The sequence below is a fragment of the Eptatretus burgeri genome, chromosome 11 (assembly GCF_056783735.1).
Source record: "Eptatretus burgeri isolate ZD-2024b chromosome 11, Ebu_testis_v1, whole genome shotgun sequence".
Taxonomy (NCBI): domain Eukaryota; kingdom Metazoa; phylum Chordata; class Myxini; order Myxiniformes; family Myxinidae; genus Eptatretus; species Eptatretus burgeri.
Genome location: NC_140971.1, coordinates 50810727 through 50837751, shown reverse-complemented (window position 1 = coordinate 50837751; position 27025 = coordinate 50810727). Strand labels below are relative to the sequence as shown.

The window sequence follows — 27025 nt, the reverse complement described above, 5'->3', positions numbered from 1 at the left end:
CTCAAAGCCTCCACTGGTGTTTTCTACTATTATAACAACATTGATTGTTATTAATACAGTTTAGTTTGGGTGAGAATAAAGCAGGCCTGTTATTTAGCAATCTTTAATTCACATTGATTAGAATATTCAAAAACTTGTAATCAAAACTCAAAGTAAACTACAATGAGCAGTTATCATGAAGAGTTGTAACTAATCCATCACAATTACCAATCAAATATAATTGACGACTCACTGTCAGGTGTTCCTCATGATTAACATTCGGTGTTCCTCTATACACATCCATAAAGCTGAAAGCCCACTTTTCATATGACAGAATATAGATCTATCAGGATTAACTGTTAGCTGAAAACAAAATGGCTGAAATTTCAGGGGACAATCACCAACTAATTGCATTTCTGCATAAAGAAGGAAAAACATTGAGTGAAATAGCTCACGTCACTCAATTTTCCAACTGTGGTAGCCGAGACGCAATCAATGAGTACAGAGAAACATCATCTGTAATTGATAAACCAGGACTGGAAGACTCAAAAATCTGTCGAACAATGAGCAATACTTAATGATAATATCCTGAAGGAATACAAAGAAGACACATTGAATTGACTATGGAACTGGCAGAAGGCTCAGGTGTCTTTGTCCATTTATCAACAGTATGAAGGTCACTTTTGAACTCGGGTTTTAAAGGATATGTTGCAGTAATAAAACATCTGTTGAGAAAGGGAAACAAGACTAAAAAGGCAAAATATGCACAAGAACACAAAAATTGGACTCTGGACCAATGATCAAAGGTGCTTTTGACAGATAGACAAATTTTCAGTTATTTGAATTCAATCAAACACAGTATGTGTGATGATAAAAACTGAAACTTATAAAAGCCCCTGCTTGAAGCCAACAATTAAGCATGGAGGAAGCTCAATTCAAGTTTGGGGTGCATATCCTCAAGTGGTACGAAGAAAAATTGCTGAAAACGAATGATATATTGACTGCAGCAAGATACAGACATTTAAATTCACCAAGCGATCTTTTTTTTTCTTCGTATACACTGTAGAGGCTTGTCTGAGAGCAAACAAACAGAATGAACAACAAGGGGAGCAGGAGACAATGGGGGGGGGGGGAGGAGAAAGGAAAAAAACAGTGTGGAACAGGGACATGAGGAGATCTGTGGAAGGGAGAGGGATGGGGCTAATGTTGTCTGTCTGCCTGTTTGTCTGTCTTGGTGAAAATGCTCCTTCGAGAGAAAAGAAAAATGGTAAAAGTTGCTTCAAATTAATCCAAATCAACGGAAAAATTATAACTTTTTCAATCAACCAAAAAATTGAATCCGGGCAGTGTATAGGTAACCCAGCTGCCTCCCGAGTCTGAAGATATCTGGACCAGGGTGGAAAAAAAAAACCCGTGCTCGAGAGATGGGTGGCAAATTGCCGCAGGTTTCGATGAAGCTCATTGTATCGGAGCATCACATCATCTAACCCCCTCTTGAACTTGAGGTAATGCTCCATCATCTGATCGGCACCTTGCAGCCTCTCAGTAATTGACCACATGTCCTGCAACATCTCACCCAAGAATTTGACCATTATGTTGGACCTCAGCACCTCTTCTTTCTCATTACTGCCCGCTTCCTCCTCCTCCTGCTCCTCAGAAACCTTGGTAATGGCTTCCAACTCCTCCTCGGTGAGCTCCTTGGCATGTGAGTCAATAAGAGTATCCAACTCTTCAGGCTCCATGTCGTAAAATCCTTCCCCTCCCACGTGCCAGGCTAACCCGACAATTTCATCACATCACTCTCATCCATGTTGTTATACCTGATGTTGGCTTAATAGTTAGGGTGATGGGCTTGGGATCCAAGGGTCCTGAGTTCAAATCCCGCTCAGCTGTTGAATTAATACCAGGTGGGGTTAACTTGACCTGTCATCCTTTCGAGGTGGGCAAAATGAGTGCCAGCATGTTGGTATACTGTGTAGGAATGGCGACCCGTCCAGGATTGTGCCCAATAGCCATGGAGACTGCTTAATCAGCACCAATGCTCTGCACAGAGTATGGTCCCAATGGATGGATCCCAGTTGTTGGGAAAGTCTCTGAAGTTCTTCACTGCCTGTGGCCACAATTTGTGCTCACAGGCATTGATGGTGGAGGCTCTCACCCCGTTTTTGATTTGACTCTTGATTCTTTCATTGCACCAATGCAGTGGGTTGTGTTGAACTCCTTACAACATTGCCCGATGGTGAGCTCTGGGTCGGAATCCATCACATGCAAGATCTAGTGAAAGGTGTGGTGGGTATAATAGGTTTTGAATGCCGAGATTATTCTTTCGTCGAGCAGCTGGATCAGAGAGGTGGTTTTGGGCAGCAGGAAGATCACCTCGACATTTCGACATTCAGGTGATCCACCTTCAGGTTCGCTGGTAGCTAGGAACTTGTCGATGAGCAAGAGAACCTTGAACGCAAGATTTTGTTCTGCCAGATACCTCTCCACCTGAGGGATGAAACAGTTATGGAACCAGACCATGAAAATTGCTGACATCACACATGCCTTCCTGTTAATTCTCCAAAGCACGGGCAGCATGTGCTTGTTCTGCCCCTTGAGAACATGCGGGTTCAAAGAACGGTACAGCATCATGGGCTTTGTCATAGTCACCTTTTGCATTTGCACAGAGGAGAAGAGATATCCGGTCCTTTGTGGCTTTGAATCCCGATGCTGCCCCCTCGCCCTTCAAAATAAAAGTTTGCATTGACATTTTTTTTTCCAAAACAGGCCAGTCCCATCAGCATTGAACACCTGCTTTGGCAGGTACCCCATCTTCTGGATGAGCTGCGCGAGTTGTGCAGGGAACATTTCAGCCACCTACTGGTCCGCAGAGGCATGCTCACCTGTCAGTTTTTCATTTTGGAGACTGTAGCACTTCTTGAAGTTGTCAAACCATCCCCTGCTCGCTTGGAATGAACTGAGGCCACTCATACCTGCATCATTCATCCTTGCGCCACCTGAGCAAAAGAATGCCAGCAGCTTTGATGATCTCTGGAAGGTCCTGGAAGAAGCATGAAACATCTGTCCTTCCACAAGAGTTGATAATAAGGTTGTTAGAAAGTGTCCCTGGAAGATTAAATGCTGTTTTGAATGAAAAAGGCGGACTTACTTGTTATTAGTTTATACCAAAGCACATTGTGTATAAATGTAGTTATTTTAATAAGATTTTCTTTTTCATAAAGGTGTATTTGCATTAAACACAATGCATTAGTTTCCTTCTGCATCAGAGTAGAAAAATGCAAAATGACTAAGGCTTTTCCTCAGCTCAGTGTCTTGGTAGCATTATCATACCATTTCATGAGTTGCTTATTACCTGCCATCTTGCAAACACAGTCAGCCGTTTAAACTACTCGGAGAAGCCAGCAATACAATGGAGAATTGATGCTGATTAATCTCAAATGAACATGTTTGTGTGGTCAACTTGGCTCTCATGTGCTTGTGTGGGGCAAGTTGTGGGGTCAATTGGTGCTCTACAGGATTGAGGGTTTATTTGTGGCTCTCCAGAGTTGAGGGTTCATTTGAGGCTCCACAGAGTTGAGGGTTTATTTGTGGCTCTACAGAGTTGAGGGTTCAATTGTTGCTCTCCAGAGTTGAGGGTTTATTTGTGGCTCCACAGAGTTGAGAATTTATTTGTGGCTCTCCAGAGTTGAGGGTTCATTTGAGGCTCCAAAGAGTTGAGGATTTATTTGTGGCTCTCCAGAGTTGAGGGTTCATTTGAGGCTTCAAAGAGTTGAGGATTTATTTGTGGCTCTCCAGAGTTGAGGTTTCATTTGAGGCTCCACAGAGTTGAGGGTTTATTTGTGGCTCCACAGAGTTGAGGGTTCATTTATGGCTCTACAGAGTTTAGGGTTTATTTGTTGCTCTGCAGAGTTCAGGGTTCAATTGTTGCTCTCCAGAGTTGAGGGTTTATTTGTGGCTCTATAGAGTTGAGGGTTCATTTATGGTTCTACAGAGAGGAGGGTTCATTTGTGGATCTATAGAGTTGAGGGTCAATTTGTTGCTCTCAAGAGTTGACAGTTCATTTGTGGCTCCACAGAGTTGAAGGTTCATTTATTGTTCTACAGAGTTGAGGGTTTATTTGTTGCTCTACATAGTTGAGGGTTCGTTTGTTGCTTCACTGAGTTGATGGTTTATTTGTTGCTCTGCAGAGTTCAGGGTTTATTTGTTGCTCTACAGATGTGAAGGTTTATCTGTTTCTCTGCAAGGTTGAGAGTTCAACTTTTGCTCGACAAAGTTGAGGGTTTATTTGTGGCTCTACAGAGTTCAGGGTTCATTCGTGGCTCTACATATTTGAGGGTTTATTTGTTGCTCCACTGAGTTGAGGGTTTATTTGTTGCTCTGCAGAGTTCAGGGTTCATTCATGGCTCTACATATTTGAGGGTTTATTTGTTGCTCCACTGAGTTGAGGGTTTATTTGTTGCTCTGCAGAGTTCAGGGTTCATTCATGGCTCTACATATTTGAGGGTTTATTTGTTGCTCCACTGAGTTGAGGGTTTATTTGTTGCTCCACTGAGTTGAGGGTTTATTTGTGGCCCTACAGAGTTGAGGGTTCATTCGTGGCTCTACATATTTGAGGGTTTATTTGTTGCTCCGCAGAGTTCAGGGTTCATTCGTGGCTCTACATATTTGAGGGTTTATTTGTTGCTCCACTTAGTTGAGGGTTTATTTGTTGCTCTGCAGAGTTGACGTTTTATTTGTTGCTCTACAGAGTTGAGGGTTCATTTATGGCTCTACAGAGTTGAGGGTTTATTTGTGGCTCTACAGAGTTGAGGTTTTATTTGTTGCTCCACAGAGTTGAGGGTTCAATTGTTGCTCTCCAGAGTTGAGGGTTTATTTGTGGCTCTATAGAGTTGAGGGTTCATTTATGGTTCTACAGAGTTGAGGGTTTATTTGTGGCTCTATAGAGTTGAGGGTTCATTTATGGTTCTACAGAGTTGAGGGTTGAATTGTTGCTCTACAGAGTTGAGGGTCAATTTGTTGCTCTCAAGAGTTGACAGTTCATTTGTGGCTCCACAGAGTTGAAGGTTCATTTATTGTTCTACAGAGTTGAGGGTTCATTTGTTGCTTTACAGAGTTGAGGGTTAATTTGTTGCTTTACAGCGTTGAGGGTTCATTTGTTGCTCTGCAGATTTGAGGGTTTATTTCCTTCTCTGCAGAGTTGAGAGTTCAACTTTTGCTCGACAGATTTGAGGGTTTATTTGTGGCCCTACAGAGTTGAGGGTTCATTCGTGGCTCTACATATTTGAGGGTTTATTTGTTGCTCCACTGAGTTGAGGGTTTATTTGTTGCTCTGCAGAGTTGAGAGTTTATTTGTTGCTCTGCAGAGTTGAGAGTTTATTTGTTGCTCTGCAGAGTTGAGAGTTTATTTGATGCTCTCCAGAGTTGAGAGATTATTTGTTGCTCTGCTGAGTTGAGGGTTCAGTTGTTGCTCTGCAGAGTTGAGGGTTTATTTGTTGCTCTGCAGAGTAGAGAGTTCAACTTTTGCTCGATAGAGTTGAGGGTTCATTCATGGCTCTACATGGACAAAGAACAGAAAGGGCAGAGGGTGCAAGAGAGGGTGAAAGACCGGAAAGAAGGGGGAAGAAGACAGAGAGTCCAATGACAAAGCCTTAAAAGGCCTATTGATTTAGCTTCAGCATGGGAGATTCCAATTATCTTGAAGGCCTTTGTTTCCACAGCGTCAGGCTGCATGTAAGGTGTCAGGCAGGGGTGCCAGCCTAGAGGGGAGAGCAGTATTCCATCAAGCTGCAGATGAAGGCCTTGTCAGTGGATATGAGTTCACATATGCCAAGGAAGGAATTTGTATGACAGAGGATGCTCAGTCAGCAACTGGTATTGGAGGCCAACTTTGAAATGTGGCTTGCCCAAGAAAGATCATGGTTGAGAGCAAGACCCAAGAGTTTGAGTGACTGAACTTCGAGAGGATGGAGATGGAGATGGAGATGGAGATGGAGATGGAGATGGAGATGGAGATGGAGATGGAGATGGAGATGGAGATGGAGATGGAGATGGAGATGGAGATGGAGATGGAGATGGAGATGGAGATGGAGATGGAGATGGAGATGGAGATGGAGATGGAGATGGAGATGGAGATGGAGATGGAGATGGAGATGGAGATGGAGATGGAGATATTTCTCAGACATGAAAGCTATATTCCAAGTTTTTAACCAGTTTGTGGTGTTGTTAAGATCTGAAGAGAGGGAAGAAGCTGCTGTCTGTCTGTCTGAAGGATGAGGAATGAAATAGTCGAGGGTGGAGTCATGAGCAAAGAGATAAAGGGGATTTTCCAGAGAGTCAAAGATAGAGAGATCATTGACAAAGATTATAAATAATATGGGGCCTAGAATACTGCATGTGGTACTTTAGCCTTGACAGGGAGAGGAGGTGAAAGGATTCCGTTGAGAGCCACACGTTGGCTACGAGAGTAGAGGAAGTCAGTCATCCAAGAGTGGAGTAACCCAAGATATATTTATTTATATGCACTTTACCATCTCCACTGCCTACATATTTAATGATTTTGTTAGTTATTTACATGTAAAATCTACAAATTCCATATTAAGGTGCAGTTGGGGACTTCATCAATTTGGACTTGCATTATTGTTCCTTACCGCATATAATTTGCTTCATAACTTCACCAAATATGATAATGAAATCCTTACTATCTCATCTGCAGTCCATATCTGGATCTCACTGTGTAAACACTAAAAAGTCATTAAATCCAACATTGGGGAAATTACATTCATTGTTTTCCGGTGGGCTGCACAGACAGTCCTTGGAAAATCTTGATAGAAAACAATTAAGGTTACAATTCTCGAGGCATCCTTCATTGTTCTGAAGCAGCTGGGCAAATATTTGTGATGGAGAAATCATAGCAACTCCGTTGCAACGTTAAGAGTCTCTGTATGGCATTTGTATGTGTATCTGTCTTTTGTTGATTTAATGTCAATGATTTAAGACCTGATAGTCAAGGTTCCCTATCTTTTGGAGAGTTGACTGACACACACACACACACACACACACACACACACACACACACACACACACACACACACACACACACACACACACACACACACACACACACACACACACACACACACACACACACACACAATTTATTTAACAAGAAATATGGCAAGAGGAGCCTCACAAATATCACATACAAGCCAAATTACCGAGATGGTTGCCATGGCAACATTATTCAAGCAATCACAACTGTGATCTAATCAGATTGAGAAAATGTCATGGGGAATGGATCTGTGTAATATGAAATCTAAATTTTGAACGGTTTTTAGATCCTCGTGGAGGATCTCTAAGTCTTACTCACGTTGTTGTTGTTCTTCTTCTTGTGGACTTTTTTGTTTCACAGCCTACAGTTTTCATCGAAACTTCCTGAAACATGGCACATATATATATATATATATATATATATATATATATATATATATATATATATATATATATATATATATATATATATATATATATATATATATGTAAAAATACCCTGCGCACACAGAAACCATCTCCGATTTTGAAAATTCCTCCTAGAAAAAAAGTTATGACATCAAAATATCTCCGCTAATGGAAATCGCCTAAAAAATTATCTCCGAAACTTGGCAAGCTTTTTGAATTCTGTTTGTGGGAATCGAACAGGGCATTAGCAGAGATGAATTACCGCACATATGATACATCACTATGACATCATATCAATCTTTATGACGTCATTCCTATTTTTTGACATTTTTTGTTTCACAACCCAGAGTTTTCATCGGATCTTCGTGAAACTTGCCATGTATATGCAGAAATCCCACGCGCAGGCAGTAACCATCTCCGATTTTGGAAATTCTTCCTAGAAAAAAAGTTGACGTCATAATATCGCCGCTAAGGGAAATCGCCTATACCATTATTTCTGAAACTAGGCAAGCTGTTTGAATTTTGTTTGCGGGAATCAAGCCGGGCATTAGCACAGATAATTTATCGCAAACCTGATAAATCACAATGACGTCATATTCGGTTTTATGACGTCATCATTAAAAGGACGAGGATCTTAGCTCATTTGAGCTTGTTGAAATATCAGGTGCACAAGCCAAGTTGAAAAAAATGGTTGCCACAGCAGCATAATTCAGTCATTCACAGCCGTGATATAATCCGGTTGAGATAACGTCATGAGGAATGTCAGATATTTGCAATATGAAAGCTAAATGTTCAATGTGTTTTGAAATATCACATACATGGACCGATGGACGGATGATCGGTCGGTTGGTTGGACAGATCTCATTTTAATGTTCACCGTCTCGAACCTTGTCAGAAGGGCAAGGGACAAATGGGTGTTAAAAAATAATTTAGTTTATTTTTGTTCATATGCTAGCTCTGTTCTCTATTCTGTTGGTGTCTATGGTGAGCAATTGAAGTTATGTAAAGTAAATTTATAGTCACAGTCGCAAGGGCTTTATCGGTTTGGCTCGTCATTGTGATTGGATCACAGCAAGAAGGTATTTTGTACCATCGGAGCTAAGGCACATAATTCCTTCGAGAAAGTCAGTTGGGACTCTGGAAGTCCACCAAGACTCCAGGTCACTACACAATACATTACATCATCTCTTTCTTAAAAGTGAAATCAACAGAACAGATGTAGTTTGATTGTGATTTTAATATTTGACATGGAACTAGCTATTAAGGAAAATGAATACAATTGTAACAAATTGAAGTTGAGATAAAATGTAATGTTCGAGAAAATCACAAGACAAAAAAATGTGAATCTTGAGTGTAAGGGATTTAGTTTGAGAGAAAGGAAAAGGCGATGAAGTGGGGAATTAACGGATAGCTATTCCAGACTTTCATCTCCCTCTTCGACTTTCCTTGACACCGAGGATGTTCAGACAGGCCCAGCATCTCTGACAACTCCCTGAAGCTGTCTGGATCATCAGCAAGGCATTCAATTTCCAAAAGATCTTCATCCCATTTCTTCGAGTCCACAACCTTGATCAAAGGCATGATACATTGGCAAAGCCATTTCGCATTTGCTCCTCCAACCTGCACCCTGAGGTGCATAAGAGCAATTTCAATCGGCACCGTCTCTTTTATCCGGCGTATTACCTCCAATGCCTGCTGCTTCCTGCTCCATCCTGGCTTCACAGTGAAGTGAATGTCCATCACGGCTAATTCTACCTCCCCAGGAGGATAGAGTCGTTCACTGGTCGGATTAATAACTTGTCGCCCGTGATCCTCACGTCTTTAAATGCTTACTCCAACAGTGCTGCCTGCTCACTCTCTGACATTTGCAAACTCTAGATTTTCCCAGAAGCTTTCTGCAAATCTCTGTGGTGTCTTTGGTACCAAAAGCCATCATTGTGTCCTTATGTTTGCTATCTGTCCCTTAGTGATGTTGAAGAAGACACTCCATGTGCTTGCAGCACTCCATCACAATCATGCTCTCGGGCTTGGTAGGACAGTCACACCATCATTAGCACAGCTGGGATCCTCCCATCCAAAACCATGCAAGTTCATAAGGAAAAAATTTGAAGTAAAATCACGATGATGGATAAATACTGAAAGTGTTTAAAAGGTTAGTAATAGCTCATAAACATGAGGGTAGTAATACACAATGGAAAAGTTCAGAAGGAAAATAGTTAAATTAGGATGATCAATGAACAGTGGGAAAGTTCACAAGGAAAGTATAATGCTTGTAAATGCAGGATACATGGAAAAGAATACGAGTCGAGTCGAGAGACATGACCGGCCACATGTTGAGCGAGTAGGACAGGTTTGTAAATACCACGTATCGTGTTTGTGCCGAGTTAGCATCAACAAAATAGAACACAAGAGTACCCAATATGCATTGATGCTTGGAAGTATTTGAGATGAGGGTTGAAAATAACTTTGATTTGTTTTTTACTATTCCGAGAATGTGCAATGTTTGCATCTGCGATGTGCTTCTAATGAGGCCAAATGTTACGAGCATTATCACACATTTGTATGGAATTTAATGCTCAACGGGGGAACAAATTCCGCGTCTCCCTACGAAAGGTATCACTTGTGATTTGCGTCTTATTTCACCAAAATTATTGCAGCAATAATAACGATGATGATAATGATATTAAAGTGAAGAATATATTTGTTTAATTCCTTAATTATTTAACTCCCCCTCCTCATTTTTATGGCCAATTGTATATGCTAAAAAAAAAAAATTGATGAAACCAATCACCTTCACTTGTAAAATGGTTGCTGTTTCAAGCCCACAGGTAACCAAACCAGTTGTTCACAATTTGTCAACCATGAGGCAGTGCCTTAACGAATGCAGAGAAGGTGTTTATGATGGTTAGTTTTCCGACACAGCTGGAAGATGAAGTTTTCACTTTTGCAAAGTTGCATTCAACCATGTGACCAGTGCATTCATTGTTGGTTTACTGGTGTCATTCCTTGCCTTCTCTCATGTTTTGGAAGGTTTTAAATCCAAATTCGATTGTTGCAATGATATATAATGAGGTGTTCATCACATGGAACAAGATGTACACAGGAGTCCAAACAAATGGAAATGTTTTTGATTTTCAATATATGGGTCAGTATAAATCATAAGAAACATTTCCTCAAAATCATGTCTTGGGCTAAAAGAATAGCAGCTTTGAAGTACTTATACACACTGACCTTTGAACTGTATCACCTGGTTCAGTAAATTGACAACCTGTTGTTTCACATGCAGGGCAGTGCATCAATGGGTGTGTGGTCATGACATTAAGCCAGAGGACCTGTCGAACAGCAATAGTTGTCATTGAACGTAAAATAGCTCAGGGTGTCCTTTGCAAAGAGTCGGCGTGTTATCGCCGGCACCCTAAAACAAATGACTAATTCCTTGTATGCTCGGTTGAGCAGTGGCGCTCCATCCAGGATTGTCATCCCTCGCCGATGAAAAGTACCTTGGCAGTATTATGCATGCGTAATGGCACGGAGGAGGATAAACAAAAACAACCAAAACACATTGAAGCACAATGGTTGATATTTGAACATTTGCATCACATTCTTTACTTTGCTGGACCATCAAGCCATGAACAATAAATCACATCAAATTAGTGTTTTGGAAAACAAAGGAAGGATAGTAAAGTAAAGAAGATCATCATGAACAGCAGAAATCAGAAACGTGTTCGTAAAGTCAAAAGAGTAGCACTGTGTATAAATGAAGTCATTATGTAACGATTTAGAACAGTGGTTGTGATTATCTCCCTCCAACTACATCGTTGTAAGTTTGCTCTTCAATCATGAACTAATGCTTCACCCCACGTCATTCTAGAAAGATCACCAAATGAACACACTTATCTATATCTGTGCAAGCCACTGGAAGAGGTTCAGTCTCTTGATTCTCCAGGCCAGAAGTTCTCAAACTGTGGTTCACGGACTCATCATTAGCGTGTGAGCTCCACTCAGGGGTTCCACAGAAAGGTTGCGGAACAATCGAGAATATCTGTACTTGGCCCTGTACTTACTTAATTTTTTGATCTTGCAAAATGAACTGGCTCTTGACGAAAAAAATTAAAAAAAAATGACATCGAGGAACATCTTGTTGCTCTTAAAAAATAATTTGAAGATTACTTTTCAGTAGAAGCCAAACCAAACAACTGGATACACAATCCTTTTGGGATTGGAATCAGTGAGCTGCCCTCTGGTTTCTCCAATTAGGCATGAGTGTGCTTGTTGAAGCTTTAAGACCAACATTAATGTCAGAATTAAAAGTCACTGCCTATTTGAGTTTTGGATTCAAAGAACTGTAGAGTACGCAGAATTTGCAGGCAAAGCAGTGCGTTTTCTGATGATATTTGCTACAATGTACCTGTGCGAGACTGGCTTTTCATCACTTACTGGCCTCAAGTCCAAATACAGAATCAGGATGAATGCTGAACCTGGTGCAAGGCAAAAGCTGACAAATGTTACACCCGACTTCCCCGAACCTTACTCCAAAAAAAAAAATTAAAAAAACAGACACACCCATCGCATTGAAAAGGTTAGACTACAATATTAAAATATGAGTTGTGTGCTTTGATTTGTAGAACAAAAAAACGTTTAGCAAGTGGTCCGCCAAGACATTCAGCAATTTTCAAGTGCTACGCAAAAAAAAAGTTTGAGAACTACAGCTCTCAGCCACATTATCAGACAAGATCTCTCGTGGGCCTACCGCATTGTATGCTGGTATTCAAAGCCAGCTGCAGACCAGGTATCCTCAATCATTCCAAGACATTCCTTGAAAAATGAGAACTATTGACAGCCTACAAGGTCTTTGTCCACAGCTCAATGGAGTACTGCTTTCCTCTATGGGCTGTGGCCATAATATCACATTTGTCTTTTCTGAAATCTATAGAATTTAATACTTTCAACATTACTGGCTTCTTCCATAATCAAGCAGAAGCACAAAGACTGCTGCTCTCACAATGCATGCAGGTTTGTGGCCTATCTGTGTTTTACCGCATATCATCTGGTTTAGCCCCCTCTGCTCATCCTTCCCCTACCCTCGCCCTCCACTCCTCCAGGATGCATTTGTTCTTCCAGCAACAGCCTAATGGCTTCATTTCAAAATAGCTGCATACCTCCACTCCTTTGGTTCCCCTAATCCTCCGTTTTTGGAACTGCTTTCCATAAACGGTTCAATCGCACTCTATCCTTCCTCTTGGCTTCAAACAATTGGTGCACTACCATCTCATGTCAACCTTCATTCCCACCTGCCATCCTTTCTAGCTCAATAAAACCCAGCCTAACTCAAACCACTTCCTTTCAGGTTGCATTTCTTTCCCTCCATCCCCTCCTATTTTGTTGTTAGTTCATTCCCTTGTTTGTTTTGTCAAATTGTGATCTGACTGCCCCACTCTCACTACAGATTGCTTTTTCGCCATAAAATTTGTCCACAAAATAAATAAAAGTAAACTCGACGTCATCTTTAATGTGTTTCTATTCTTTATGATAAATATATTATTTCATCCAGGCCACAGACCACAGTTATTATATTTACATTACATTTATTAAATGATTTTCTCACTTACTTGCTTTCAATTACCATTTCTCTTTCACTCAGCGCTAAGGACACGTCAGTTTCAGACAAATAATCTTTGCCCCTTCATTGCCAGGCTAATTGTGGTGGTGACCGATGGTGATGTGATTTAGGGAGTCCTCGAGTCAAAGGATGATGTAGCAATACTTCAGTGAAATAGGGTGCCAGTGACAACCTAATGCCGGTGACAAGACTTTAATTACACTCACCACTGGATGCGTAAAACATTTGGTTGTCAAACATGGTGACAACATAAGTGATTTTCCTTGTTGTGGTGTACCAAAAATATGCAAATTTTATGTGACTTGTCCGCTATCTCCTTTGAAAACAGAAAAGAAACAAGGACAGATCAGACAAAAAGATAATTATACCCACTTTTCCCACTAAACTACTACCAATCCGAACATTCTTGTACTGTATACCTGATAAAGTTCTCATATGTCTTATAAACAGGTTAAAACAAGCAGCAGATACTAATATCTCAAAGGGAAGACGAACGTCTGAATGCATTGGACATATGTTGCCCATTTTTGAGTGTACAATCACGCTGAACATTTATCTTCAACCGAAACCGAGGGAAATCATAGCCAATCAAAGATCCTGGTTCCTGATCGGTGGAAACCCCTTACCGTGCTGATTCGATCCATCCAGCGGAAATGAACTCCTGTCAAGTTTCTATCAAGTCGTCATTTGTCAGGGGGGTAAATATAGGTGTCTGAGTTGTAAAAGCATTCTGAATTCAGCTTCTGCTTGACTTCGAGGGTAATACATTTCATCTTTTCATCGTCAAGTTCCATGGATCTCAAAGAGAGACAATTCTGAAAAACAGCAATATCATCATTCATTCAGATTTTCCAAGAAAGATTTCACTTCATCCTTAACATGTAATAAAAACACTGATGTGAAGTGATGTGGCTTTTCATTCAACCTACACATTCCTACAATTTGCTTGCACTGAGTAATGCTTGCCTAATGGATTGAAACCAAGCAATAGTTGGCTGTCCAGATAGCGAAATAACGTTGGCCATATTCTTGCCAAGGACAACTCGCTGCCAAATGCAAAATGACGTGAAAAAAACTTCTGCTTGCTGCAGTTATGAGCTCGCCATTATTTTTATAAAGTCTAAAATGAAACTAATATGAAGATAAATGTCAAGGCCTGGATTTCATTTGAAGTCTGACGTGCAGCACATTCCTCTGTCTGGATCATTTGAAGTATCACGATATTAATGTCACACTTTTGCACACTGGTGTTGCATATGGGGCATTAATTCCCTCTGCATTTCATTTTCCTTTACAACAAAGCAATATTGCACTTCGAACCAGAATCTCCACGTTATCATTTGTGTGCAGCTCTTTTGATGCATGTGCTCACCAATTCGGATGACCTAGTCAAAAGTGGTCACTTTACTTGTGTCCAAATAAACATGTTTGGATTGCTCGGCAATCCTATGCTAACACATGACTGATGATGCTGGGATACCAGATGATTTGTCTTGTGATGTCCTTGTACTTCAGGTGATGTATGTGCAAGCTCCTCCATTTAGCATAGTCTCCCTATAAAATAACTATTTAACTAAATGCCACATATTAACTCACATGGCTGCACTATCAAGTTACTGCAACACAAGACTTTCGCAATTCCAGTCAATATATTGTGGATACACACAAAGTTTGGTTGCCCATCTCCAGTCAGACCTTAATCTTGTGCATGCATGTTTATTATTATTTTTTTTTTACAATATCTAAGGCTTATAGCGGAGCTGCCACCACATACATGGGGATATAGAAGAATACGCGAGACACAACACAGGACCGTTAGACAAGAAAAAAAAACAGACAGAGCTTCGGTGGGAAGTGCCATCACTTCCCAAGGCACACTGGGTACTAGCAACATCACAATAATGGCAACACTTTTCTCACCATGCACTCATTTGGGCATTTCCAAAGGAGAAATTATTTCCTTCACATGAATGCCACCCTACAGGGATTGTCTGTGCTCAATCCTTTTAAATGCTGAACATTAAGTTTTAAACGTATTAAACTCTTTGGTATGACTCAGCCAGGGTTCAAAAACCCAACCTCCCAGATCCAGAGCAGACACTCAAACCATTACACCACCAAAACTGGTCACACAAATACAAATGGGGAAGTGCCACATATCTGCGAATGATGCACTTGCTGATTATATTATCCCGCTGGGAGTTGACCTCGGGGACCCCTCCTCGTGCCCACCCCCTCATTCTCTGTGTACTTGGATTGACTCTTTGCATCCATTGAGAATGTTGTGTATCACAATTCCAAAATGAAGATCGTTTTGTGATGCAGATGAATTATGTATTATCTGGGGTAGTTGAAGTCGAAGTAACAGGATATGAGACAGTGGAATCAAATGTCGCAAATGTTGATGGTGCAGGAGATTCATCACTGACAGTAAGATTAATCATTTCCAGTTCCATATCTTTCACATTTTGGGTATTGCAATTGTATCTCTGCTCAGTTCATTCATAGGGGTTTTCATGAGAGCACTTTCTGTGTCTGAAACCTCATGTTAACATGTTTAAGAGCGATTTTGAATGAACAAACTTCAGGTATTCAGCAAACATGGTTGGCTTTAGGAGAGCAACTCGTGATGTTGCACCATGTTGACCATCAAACCCGGACTGGCTCAAATTCGGATTAGGTTTTGTTCGATGATAAAGATTGTCGACAAACTGTTTTTTTAACGGGATTTTGACTGCCACAAAGACGATGGCCACTCGAGGTGGGGGCTACACAAAAGAACGTATACATATTAAACAGAAAGAATAAATATATTTATATTCCTCTTGAACTGTGGTAGATTAAGATGGAGGGAGGAGGAAGATGCAGATAAAGAGTTCCAAAGTGATGCAGTGTGGGGTGGGGGGGGGGGGACTAGAAGAGTACCTCATAGTCTTACACTTCGGTACATATACAGTGTATGGATGGAAAGAAACTACCAAATGTGAAGAGCGACGCTCTGGTGGAACAACCTGTGAGAGACCCTCAAAGTACATTCCATAAAAAAATATCAATAGAAAAGGCTCTAAGAAGCAACAGAGCGGCAAACTGATGCTTCAGTGATGATGCCAAACTCCTGTCCCACCAGATTGGCAGTACATTGCTGGATTCTATCAAAGAGAGAAAGGTGACAGATCAGAGCACCAGCCCAAATATGGCAACAATACAATACAATATGGCAAGATGCTGAGGGGCTCTTTTAGCTATACAGTAGCACAATATGCATCATTGATCGCTCTGACTCTCTGGAAAATCCTCTTTTTGCTGATGACTCCATCATCAGCCGTTACATCTCTCATCCTTCAGAGAGGCAGTAAGCAGTCTCTTCCCTCTCTTAAAACTTTCCCAAAATTACAAGCTCGTTAAGTCTTTCAATCCAGACAAATCACACACACATATATATATATATATATATATATATATATATATATATATATATATATATATATATATATATATATATATATATATATATATATATATATATATATATATATATATATATATATATATATATATCTCCAAAAGGCCCATCTGGCAAACCCAAACCCTCCCATCTACTTTCTCAACAATCATCTTGAGGAAGTTCAGTCACTCAAACCTTTTGGTTCCACTATCAGCCAGGAACTTTATTGGGCCAATCACATTTTAGAGTTGGCCTCCAAAGTCAGTCACCGACTCACATCTTCCATCGCACAAAGTCCTTCCTTGGCACACCTAAACTCCTATCCACATAAATGCTTTCATCTGCAGCTTGATGGAGTACTGCTCTCCCCTCTGGGCTGATGCGCCTTCCTCACACCTCCCTAATTTTGATGCCGTGGAAATCAAGGCCTTAAAAATCATAAGAATCTCCGGTGATGAAGCTGAGGATATGAGCCAATCACTTTCCCATCACAGACAGGTCAGTGGTGTTGCTGTCTTCTCACACTTTCCTCCCTGGTCTTGCACCTATTGTGCTTTGTCATGTGGTTTCTGCAGGTCATGTGGTCCACCATCAACCCCTTTCTGGTGAAACTCCCAAAATCCAGAATCACTACTCACCTCCACTCATTCGTTCAACTTTTTAACCCACCTGTGGAATCAACTTCCACATTCTCAATATCTTTCTTCTCTCCAAGTCTTCACAATCTCTGATCATGTCCCATCAAAAAAGACATTATATTCACTTCCCCTGTTAAGCCCCCTCCCTCCCCTCCCCTCGCACACTTCATTCCAAATCTCCAGTTTTTCCTTCCCGAGAGTTTGCTTTTGTATCCATTTTGTCCACCCCATGTTCTCTCTGCTTCCCCTCATTCCTCCACACGTCCCTTGTCTAAGTTTCCCTCTAGTTTGTGCTTTAACCCTGCTGTTGGTGTTTTCCCCCTCTTTCTACTGTTCTTCTTGTTCTGGTGCATACTGATCCATTCAATGTTTTAGCTCTTCCATGAGACTTAACATTGTATGAAAAAACTGGGAATAAAAAGAGCCGGGGTGATGGGGTTGTCGGTGTATGAATACATTGGGCATGAGGTTGCGATGGGGGGGTTGAAATTCCACTAACTTTGAATACTATATACTACTGCATGCATATGGCTGCCAACAGAACAGCTCTTTGAAGGATAAAGGTAAGTATAAACAAGTATATGCAATTGATTACCCAGGCAGCCAACAATTCAAGACCAAATGTGACTGTCGTTAGAGCTGGTAGAGCGATTCGATTTTGGTTCAGGTCCCGATGCAGATCTGACCTATCAGTGGGAAGCAAAATGTAAACTGTTCATCCTGGTGGAGGTATGCGTCCTACCAAGTGTCATTTTTGTTATTAATTTCAGCTTAATTGTTGTTGAATAAAAAAGCACACTGGTTACAGACAACACTACACCCTCAAGCAGCATTTGGTGAAAAGATAAGGTTCACTTGGTGCCCAGAACTTTCCAGGAGATGTGTGCAATTTCTATTTTGGATAGGCTCGTGTCGGGGCTTGTTGCGGAAGTAGAAGACAGAACAGGACATGACACAACAAAAAGAACAGTGGAAAGAGGGTGGGGAGAACATACCAACAGCAGGGTAGAGGGATAAAATAGAAGGAGACTTGCAGGAAGAAAGGACCTGGAAAAGAATGACAGCAAGGGATGGGTAAGGGAATCTACCAGTATCCAAGTCATTATTGTTGCTTTTGTATCTTGAATCAGGAATATGTCTGATTTGTTCGCAGTGAACTGCTCATATATATATATATATATATATATATATATATATATATATATATATATATATATATATATATATATATTCATATCCAATATAGGATGGGGGCCTCTTGGTATGTATTCAATCACATGACCTGTAACAACCCTGAGAGGTTTTAAGTTTATTGACGTCATATCACAAAGCGGTTTCACATGTGGTGGAATAATAATCTTCTTCTTCTTCTTTAATGGCCACAATTATCACTCCTTTCTTTGGGGGTCGGTGGGGGAAGTTTGGCCCGATTCTTCATGAACTGGCTGGCAAGCCTGATGTTCGACTCGTTAGGGCAGGGATTTGGGATTTGGCCATTGTGCCGGCGACAGCTCGCTTACACTTCATGAAGGACACCATAGGATCTTGAACGTCCACCAATGAATCCTGGCAGATGGGACGCTCATTTAACGTCCATCCGAGGGATGGCACACGCATTGATGAATCACCCTATCTGTGAAACACTGGACTGACAGTTTATAGCTGGGTCGGGAATCAAACCCAGGTTAGACGGCTGAGAGGTAAGTGTGTTTCTCCAGGTGATCCTGTCAGTTCTAGCAGTCATAATAATTCTACTAATAATCCACCAAGAACAATTGCATTCCAGCCATACTGCCTTGGAAACCTAAAAAATAAGACTATTATTATATGATAGTTAATCTACCAGGAATAATAATAAGAATCCTCATGGTCTTCCTGGGAGCAATTCTTAGAATGAACTTGGAAGTCATCTCGTATGCTTGTCACACAACTAGGCACTACTCATTTTGATAGATACTGTTAAATGGAAAGGGGTAAAGGGGTGAGGGGGGATGATAGTTAGATTGTAGTAAAAAATAGCATCGACTTTTTGATCGCATAGCTCATGAGATTACTCTTGCAACAGGGAAAATGTTAGAGTAAGTCGTCTTGTCAAACCTGCAATGAGGAGGTAGCGAGTGTTAACCTCAAGATGGTATTGAGTAAGTTTGTTGTGTAAAACCTGTTTTCGAGCAAGACCGGGTGAGGACATAAGCACAAAGGCATGACGGGAAAGCACATTGTAGTTTAAGAGGAGACAACACATACTGTTTGGCCATTGAACAGCAGGCCAGGGCGGCGAGATCACTTGCAGGGCCTTGGAATAAGGCGTACGACTTTTTATTGGGACCGCACTGTGAGGCAGGATTGGCAGTTTGAGTTATAGTTCTGGAGATGGAGTGGTTTTTGTGGAGTTGGACTTTTTGGAGGTACAGTTTGGAGTTGGAGTTCTTGGAGTTGAAGACCCAGTTTTGTGTTGGAATTAGAGTTGGAATCAGACCTTGGCAGAGGCAGCATCCCTCTCCTCATCGTCATTATCCTGCCCTGTGCCGCACCACACCTATGCAGCACCAGTCTGAATGGATCCACAAGCCTTCACTCATTCCCCATTGTTGTGCAAGTCCCGGTATTTATTTTGGTGCCATAGATGGGTTAGGTTGGGCTAGGTTAGATGACCCATGAACCCGTTGGGTTCCCGTTATGACAGCGGTTGATAAAAAAGAAAAAACAACCATAAAAAAGATAGCTCCAGCCAACTATACCGCTGAGGTTGTTTGCATTGATCAAGTAATTCGGAAGAGTACTTGACTGAATCGGGAATCGATTTTTTAATAATTTTTTCGTTGCCCGATTTGAATGAAACTTGATACTGCACACCGCAGGAGAATGGTGAGTAAGGTGGCTGAAAATGTTTGTGCTATCGTGTACCGTTTTGGCTGTATTTTAGGAACATAGATACATACAAGATGAGAGGTTCAGTAATATATTTAGATAGATGTACATAAGTGCATGTGCCTCACTAGTTGTTTGCTATTTTAGTGCATGGTCTGTTTCAATCATTACCTCTGCCACCGAGCATGGCACGGAGGTTATGTTTTCACCCCTGACTGTCTGTGAGAATATCATCTCAAAATGTTATGGACGGATTTGGACAATATTTGGTGGACATGTTGTTTGTGTGGCAGGGATGAATTTATTAGATTTTGGTGAAGATCTGGATTCGGACATGAGAATTTCAAAAATTTTAAAGTTATTATTCATCATTGAGAGATACGAGTGCTGCCAAAAACGATAAAAGGCATTATATTTCAAATACACTGGCAGCCATTTTATTTGTAAAAAATTTTAAAAACACAGTGTTGAACAGATCCTCAACCATTTTTCGGACATGCATCCAGTGTTGAACAAATCCTCAAACATTTTTCGGACATGCATTTACCGATCTGTTCAAACTTGGTACATATAATGAACTAGTAAAGGTGCCCGTATTCAACGGGCGTCACTGGCAACATATGATAAAAGACAGATAGCATGAATGTACTTTAAACAATATATTATATCATTTTTATCCATTGATTTATGAGGATGTTCAATATCACTGTTAGGATCAAGGCTAGGGCTTGGACTTGAAAATTCTGTTGCAAGAATCCCCCCATCAGAGGAGTGACTTGAGGAGTCTTCATATTCCTTGTTATTATTGGCATGTGCCATCACGATCGAACTCTTACTTGTGAGACGGTTGAATAAGTACTTTTACAGAGCGGTAGACTCAAAGCTCACTGAAGCACTGCAGGCTCGAAGGCTATTTCTGTCGGTTCAAATTCCAAGGATCAAGTGGCCATTGTTGTTCAATTCAAGTTGGGTTGCCAGATTTTTATGAGCACGTGCTCAATCCCGCACCCACTCGGAAAAGAGTCAAGTACACTGTCAGTACTCACGTCCACACTAAAACGATGATCATGATTTTGGGTTTAACCATAACTGACCGGGCGATACTTTGTTGGCAGTTGGTCCGGCTGGGCAGCGGGTATCGGTCGATGAAAATTTCAAAACGGCAACCATGTATAAAAAAAGCAAAGAAATACTTTGTACTTGGTCAGAAAGTCATGGATTTGTGAAGAAACTACAGCATATGGAAAGTGCAAATTCATCAGGGATGAACTCAACTGTTTTCTCCCCAAATGGAGCGTGATTCTATGAGCCGAACTCATCCTAGTGGTCCTCCAAAAAAATGGGAAATATTTTTATTTCTATTTTTGTGCAATAATTCCTCCCATTTTGCAAATGGAGTTTTTGAACTGTTTAACTACCATAATCATCAAAACGAATTTTGAGGAGCCTCTGAAGGAAGACAATAATATCATTACTATATATGTCAAAGCTTGTTTCATTTCATGCAGTAACAAAAATCTGATGGTGGAACAAAAAAAAGGGGCGTGCCGAAATATATATATATATATATATATATATATATATATATATATATATATATATATATATATATATATATATATATATATATATATATATATATATATATATTTACTGAACAAAAATATAAACGCACCAACCTAAATATCTAAGTCAAGATTGCCATTATGGGAAAATGGTCAAACCGATGATATGTTTGAGCAATGGTTCCTTTGTTTTGCTCAAGACAGATGTTCCCATTGAAATTGACCACTCTGAGTGTGTGGACTCACACGTTGAGTAATCCTTCCCATGAGCACCATGGGGCTTGACAGAGTGATGGTCAGTGAGCGTGACCAGGACACAAACATTCCCTATAGCTTGCCCTATAAAAGGCCTCCCCAAAATGTGGACTGGTGCCAAATGTCAACATGCCACAGATGTCACAAATCTTGAGGGAGCGCGCCATTGGCATGCTGAATGCTGGGACGTCAGTACGGGCCGTTGCAGCACACTTCAATGTCCACCACTCCACCATTAGCCGCCTGAGAACGCGCCTCAGAGAGACTGGAAGCACCGTGAACCGCCCACATGCCCGGCGACCACGTGTGACCACCGCCAGTCAGGATCGTCACATGAGGCTGCAACATCTCCGGGATCGACTCCGACCGGCCACGAGGACTGCCGATGAGACTGTCGGGCTGCATAACAGGCGCAGGCGATAATCTGGTGATGTCCATGCGCCGGAGATGCACCACTCTGCACGACGCCAACGGTGGACACACCCGCTACTGAATGTGTGAACTCTGACAGTGACACCTCGGTTGTGTCGGCTGTTATAGCGCAAAGACTGTCGCCAGAATTCTCAAGGAACTCTTTGAAATTTAATGCTCAATTGTCATGGATTCTATAACCAAATTGTTGTGAAGATTTAGTATTAATCACTTGGTCATTAAATCACTTGGTGCGTTTATATATATATATATATATATGTATATATATGTATATATATGTATATATATATATATATATATATATATATATATATATATATATATATATATATATATATATATATATATATATATATATATATATATATATATATATATATATATATATATATATATATATATATATATATATATATATATATATATATATATATATATATATATATAAGATCATGACTTGTATATGATGCGCGTCATTGATTTTCGAGAGAAGATCCAAATGGCTGATTGGCGGCCATTTTGTTACTGAAAAGTGTCCCCAACCATTTCTCAGACATGCATGGTCCGATTTTGTTCAAACTTCGCAAATGTCACGTGTCACAAATGTTATTGTAGGTCACATGACCACTCAAGTCATTTGCGCTTACTGATAAATCTTGTAAATATTGTAGCTACCTGCAGCACACCAAGCCGACATATGGAGAGGGCAGCTGGATGACCAAGCAAAGAAGAGACTGATCAGAGAGGCCATTGTCCAGGCATCCCAGTAGGCCCCAGGCAGGCCCAAACAGGCCACAAAAGTAGGTCCCATCAGAAGGCCCGAGGCAGGCCCTGACAGTGGGAAGGGCTTGACCAAACATAACCTTCCAATAACTATATTGCATAAGGAAACTCCAAAATATCCACCATCACCACCTCTTGCCCAACGGCCAATCACAGGCTTTATACCCGTGGGTGTAACTATTGGGTCCAACTCGGGGGGAGGGGGGGCTGGAGGGGGGAAGAAGAGGAAGAATATCACAAACTGTAACAATGCGGGCTAACGCTTTTACTCCATACAACAAAATTACTCAAACCATGGGGGCTGTGACATTTTATGTCTTTTTCTCCTTGTTACTAGTGTATTATCTCCCCCTGTCAAAAACCAGCCAATCAACAGGATTCTCTCCCTCCCCACCATCTAAACCTCACTCCAACGCAGAGTCCTTCGAAAAAGAGCAGTGTATACTTTATTCGTTTGTATTACAAAAAACAATAATGTAAGTAAACGTGGGTGGAAATTAGCTCCAATGATGTTCCTCTTTAAAAGTATGACCTATTCAACATTAACCACCATATCGCACTGTTCCATGAACCCTGAACACTACATCAAAAAATATTAATGCTTCTTTGGACTTGATTATTTTGCAAATGTATCTCCATGGAAACAAGTAAAACAAAACCACGACTGCAAAGGTTGCAATCTCCTCTCAAAAGGTAATTATGGGGCTACGAAGCATTTGAAATCAACCAAAATAACATTGCTTTTTAGAAGGATGCCAGCTGCACAGCAAACTGCTAAAGCAAAAAAAACCAAGCTCAAAACCGGACAAAGGCAATTAATTCATTGGCACCTGGGCATGCGAGCAGTGACTTTCACAAAACAACCTGGAATGCTCATAATTGAAACCTCCACATATATGTAATTTTAGTAAATGCGCTGCTTTTAGCGGGAACACAGGACTCTCAGAACTCACAGCATCATGTGATGGAGAAACTAACAATCTCCATGTGTTGTGCAACACAGAAGGCTTTACATCAGTCGATGTGGTTGGTGGAAAGTAAAAGAAATATGAAGGCCGATTGCAGACTGTGTGCACTCTGTTGCCGAAGGATTAGACAGGTTTCCACAGAATGTGGGATATGTGCAAGCTTAACGAAGGAACCCTTCACAGCAGTGGATGGTAGCCAGTAGGAATCAAAGCATTATATAGGGATCTAGTGTGTGAGTAATCTAGCATGCGCGGCTCAACATTGTGGGTATTTGTGCAGGCAGGTGATGGGCGATGGGGAGAAGTGGAGAGAGGAGGCAAGGGGGATATTTTGCTGGCATCTACTCTTAAATGCTTGTCAAAGGAAGTCCCATCTATTCGCATTTATTTGAGGTATACAGCTCAATGATATTCATACAATGATTTGGAATAAGACGTTGATCAAATATCATAAATAGATTACTTTAGAAGAGCTCCATCACCAATAATAGGCCTCTAAAAGGCTAATCATGAAAGGCAACACATATGCAGCTCACCTGTTGATCATATGAAGTCATTTGCTCTAACTGCTGCTGAGACTAATGTGTACCTAGAGATCAAGTAGTAAACAGAGCACAGACTTTAATACCCAAGAAAACAAGTGTAGACTAAGAAAGCTTTCTCCGTCACACTTGCAAGGTGCAAGAGAAGCTTTGCATTATAAATTTCTGGTTTTGTGACTCAAATCCGAGTATTTACTGCCTAATAAAAAAATAATTAATGTTGACCTGCTGTGCAACATCTGCTGATGGGTATATCCCACAAAATGTGACCATTATTACAGAAAACCATCTTAAGCTCAGTGTACGTCATCTGAGACATTTGGAGAGTTGGGACAGTAATAATGGAGGGGTTTTTCACTCACAGAGTCATTAATGCATGGAATGATCTCCCTTGAAAGGAAGTGGAAGCAGAAGCAGTAGCTAGGTTTAAATTGGAATTAAATAGATACCTCGGTCGACCGTGCTGGGCATGGTTAAAGGAAGAAGAGGAAGAGGCAGACCTTGGAAGTGCTGGATGGATGGGGTTAAGACTGCAATTGTCTGTGCCAGATCTTCAGGAAGAAGTGCAAAATAGGGATGTTTGGAGAAATCGGATCATGAATGTCACCAGAAGTCGGACACAACCAACAGAACTACATGACTAGATAGATACTTTGAAGCATTAGGGATAAATGGGTGCATGGATATTAAAAGGAATGGTGGGAAGTTGAGGTATGGATTGGTGATTGGATAGCTGTGTCATGAGATGGTCTCGTAGAAATGTGAACGTATGAGATGGTCTCGTAGAAATGTGAACGTATGAGAGGGACTCGTAGAAATGTGAACGTATGAGAGGGACTCGTCGAAATGTGAACGTATGAGAGGGACTCGTCGAAATGTGAACGTATGAGAGGGACTCGTCGAAATGTGAACGTATGAGAGGGACTCGTCGAAATGTGAACGTATGAGAGGGACTCGTCGAAATGTGAACGTATGAGAGGGACTCGTCGAAATGTGAACGTATGAGAGGGACTCGTCGAAATGTGAACGTATGAGAGGGACTCGTCGAAATGTGAACGTATGAGAGGGACTCGTCGAAATGTGAACGTATGAGAGGGACTCGTCGAAATGTGAACGTATGAGAGGGACTCGTCGAAATGTGAACGTATGAGAGGGACTCGTCGAAATGTGAACGTATGAGAGGGACTCGTCGAAATGTGAACGTATGAGAGGGACTCGTCGAAATGTGAACGTATGAGAGGGACTCGTCGAAATGTGAACGTATGAGAGGGACTCGTCGAAATGTGAACGTATGAGAGGGACTCGTCGAAATGTGAACGTATGAGAGGGACTCGTCGAAATGTGAACGTATGAGAGGGACTCGTCGAAATGTGAACGTATGAGAGGGACTCGTCGAAATGTGAACGTATGAGAGGGACTCGTCGAAATGTGAACGTATGAGAGGGACTCGTCGAAATGTGAACGTATGAGAGGGACTCGTCGAAATGTGAACGTATGAGAGGGACTCGTCGAAATGTGAACGTATGAGAGGGACTCGTCGAAATGTGAACGTATGAGAGGGACTCGTCGAAATGTGAACGTATGAGAGGGACTCGTCGAAATGTGAACGTATGAGAGGGACTCGTCGAAATGTGAACGTATGAGAGGGACTCGTCGAAATGTGAACGTATGAGAGGGACTCGTCGAAATGTGAACGTATGAGAGGGACTCGTCGAAATGTGAACGTATGAGAGGGACTCGTCGAAATGTGAACGTATGAGAGGGACTCGTCGAAATGTGAACGTATGAGAGGGACTCGTCGAAATGTGAACGTATGAGAGGGACTCGTCGAAATGTGAACGTATGAGAGGGACTCGTCGAAATGTGAACGTATGAGAGGGACTCGTCGAAATGTGAACGTATGAGAGGGACTCGTCGAAATGTGAACGTATGAGAGGGACTCGTCGAAATGTGAACGTATGAGAGGGACTCGTCGAAATGTGAACGTATGAGAGGGACTCGTCGAAATGTGAACGTATGAGAGGGACTCGTCGAAATGTGAACGTATGAGAGGGACTCGTCGAAATGTGAACGTATGAGAGGGACTCGTCGAAATGTGAACGTATGAGAGGGACTCGTCGAAATGTGAACGTATGAGAGGGACTCGTCGAAATGTGAACGTATGAGAGGGACTCGTCGAAATGTGAACGTATGAGAGGGACTCGTCGAAATGTGAACGTATGAGAGGGACTCGTCGAAATGTGAACGTATGAGAGGGACTCGTCGAAATGTGAACGTATGAGAGGGACTCGTCGAAATGTGAACGTATGAGAGGGACTCGTCGAAATGTGAACGTATGAGAGGGACTCGTCGAAATGTGAACGTATGAGAGGGACTCGTCGAAATGTGAACGTATGAGAGGGACTCGTCGAAATGTGAACGTATGAGAGGGACTCGTCGAAATGTGAACGTATGAGAGGGACTCGTCAA

At 41.3% G+C, this 27025-nt stretch overlaps 1 long non-coding RNA gene and 1 pseudogene across 2 annotated transcripts in view; one reads left to right on the top strand and one right to left on the bottom strand.

Moving 5' to 3' along the window:
* Positions 1 to 8557: 8557 nt before the first annotated feature.
* Positions 8558 to 13297, bottom strand: LOC147017054 (ribosome maturation protein SBDS-like; annotated as a pseudogene).
* A 2050-nt stretch (positions 13298 to 15347) lies between these two features.
* LOC147017053 (uncharacterized) overlaps positions 15348 to 27025 on the top strand; it is a 73139-nt gene continuing 61461 nt past the window's right edge. For both annotated transcript variants that reach the window (XR_015049318.1, XR_015049319.1), the window contains exon 1: positions 15348 to 15487. This is a non-coding gene — a long non-coding RNA (uncharacterized LOC147017053). The remainder of the gene's footprint in view (positions 15488 to 27025) is intronic.